The 2170-nt window shown below is 54.1% G+C and overlaps 1 protein-coding gene across 1 annotated transcript in view; it reads left to right on the top strand.

Moving 5' to 3' along the window:
* The window catches only part of TRIM8 (tripartite motif containing 8), a gene marked incomplete at its 5' end in the record, with an annotated part of 27249 nt that overhangs the window by 967 nt on the left and 24112 nt on the right, over positions 1-2170 (top strand). The window lies entirely within an intron of this gene.

Below are 2170 nucleotides of genomic sequence, written 5' to 3'. Positions count from 1 at the left end.
CCTCCGACCCTTCGAAAGAGGCCCGGCATTTGTCCATCGAATAAATATTTAACAATGAATTGAATGGTGATTACTGTAAAATGGGGATGATTTCCTGTGTATTTTAATGTTGCCAAAATGAGTCACCATTTAGCAATTAAAAAAAAAAAAGAAGTCATAAATAAAAATTGCAGTATAATTACTTTCCAATTGGATGGCCAGGCCTGGGAGGGGGGGGTGGCTCTGTGCATGGAGGAGCCAGCCTGAGCTCACAGGAAGGTTATTTTCCTCTCCAGGTTTATTTGGGGGAAAACCAGAGACCTCCACGGAGGTGCCAGCAGCTCTGCCACACGCGCTGGAAGGGGAAAGACCCAGCCAGGCTTTTGGAGAAGCGCTTTTCTGCTTCTATTTATAGGGAGTCATTTTGGTCTCCCTCTGCCAGGGTGGGGAGCCACCCCGGGGGGGCTGCACGGGGCTGGGACGGGGCTCGCCTGTGCGCTTCCCGGGAGCCTTAGCCAGGGACCAAAACTATTTTTCCAGGTCCTTTTCCAGGACACTTTGATCTCATCTATTCCCGCTCTTTTTTTTTTGTTGTTGTTACTGCTGTTGTTATGGCTGGATGTTCACTGCTCTGTGCGGATGCATGCTGCTAATGACCTGGCAGAAAGCTGCCACCAGCGAGGCTAGATTTTGGCCCTGGCTTGAAATTTTAGGGTATGTGACCAGACACCGAACGTGTCGGATGGCTGTATCATAGAGCCACAGACTTATTTTGTGACCTTGGCCAAATCCCTCGGTACCTCCATTGCCGCGTTATCTTAATTTCCTTTCTCTGCGATGATAAGCTTGTCTCTTCCCGCTGGGCGCGTGGCTCGGCTGGGTGCTTGGAGGCCGGGGCAATGGAGGACAGCCCAAAGCTGGGGGTCAGCGTGCCCAAAGATTCCCCCTGCAGTTAAAGCAGTTCCTCGGTGAACCGGTTGGAGTAGGGAAGAGTCCCCCCCAGGAAAAAATCCCGGCAGGTTGCCCTGGCTGCGTGGCCTTGGGCAGGTCTCTGGCTGAAAGCTGCCCCTGGCCAGCTGGCAAGGGGGGCGGCCACCCCGGCTCCTGAATTAGGGTGCATGCGCTCAGGCGGTGACGGCCTCCCGCCTCTGGGGGGGGGGGCCTTTTGTGCGCCCCGTGCGGCGGTGAGCCGCTCTCGGAGCACCCCGGGGAAGGAGGGCTGGGGGGGTGGATGAGTAATGCCGGGCTTGGGAGGTCCGGGCCCCATCATGAGAGGTTTGTTCCATGCGTGGCTCGCGTTTGGGAAGCTGTTAATTGAGAAATGAGTCAAAGTTTGGAGGCTCAGAGTCCTGTCCTTGGTGCGGGGGACTTTTGAGTGTGTGTGGGGTGCGGCATCGACCCAGTGGGGCAGGGTGGCCCCTGTAGCCCAGGATGGGAGCCTGCAAACACGTTCCCCATAAATTCACCTTTTCTAGCGTTTATTACTCTGGCTCTGCTGCTGGCCCACCGTGGAGGGTGTCTTACAGTCTGATTTGAAGGGGAAAAAGGGCTCAAAACTCCCTGGGGACAGCACCAGCGCTTTTTCAGCTGGCGGCTGGGGCCAGAGAGCTCATGCTGGGCGAAGGAGGCCGGAGGCGGGTGTCTGCAGGAGGAACGAGGGCGTCTGGAGGGCTCGCTCGCAGCGGAGGCACGCGCTTGGTGGGTTTGGGGGAAGGGGACCGCTCAGCGTTAGGTGCTGCACAGACCCGCAGAGCCCTGGCTTGGAATTGGTTGAACTCCGCAGTGCAACCGTAATACAAACAGTAAATAAAATATGTGGTTAATCTTTATTTCGTGGGCGTATAAAGCGCTTACCTCCCCTTCCCCCCCGTGAGATGTTTTCTCCTTTGTTTCCTGTTTTTGTAGCGCTTAAAGAGGAGAGGAAAAAAAAAAAGCCAACAACCCACCCTTTTTTTTTTGCTTCGTGTCGTTTTGTTTGTGTCAAGGTCTCAAAACGAAACATTTTTTCTTCCATCTTTGCCTTTGCTGCCCCAGCCACGTGCCTCCTGCCTGTATGGGGGAACCTGCCATCTCCCCGGCACAGAGGAACCTGCTTCCAGGGCTGGAAAAGAAAGTTGCTGCAGCACGAGGTTGATGCGTGGCTTTTTTTTTTTTTTTTTTTTTTTATTCCAAAAGTAGGAAAAAAAATTGC

The sequence above is a fragment of the Egretta garzetta genome, unplaced genomic scaffold (assembly GCF_000687185.1).
Source record: "Egretta garzetta isolate BGI_Z169 unplaced genomic scaffold, ASM68718v1 scaffold135, whole genome shotgun sequence".
In the NCBI taxonomy this organism is placed as follows: domain Eukaryota; kingdom Metazoa; phylum Chordata; class Aves; order Pelecaniformes; family Ardeidae; genus Egretta; species Egretta garzetta.
This window is presented reverse-complemented; position numbering and strand designations above follow the sequence as displayed.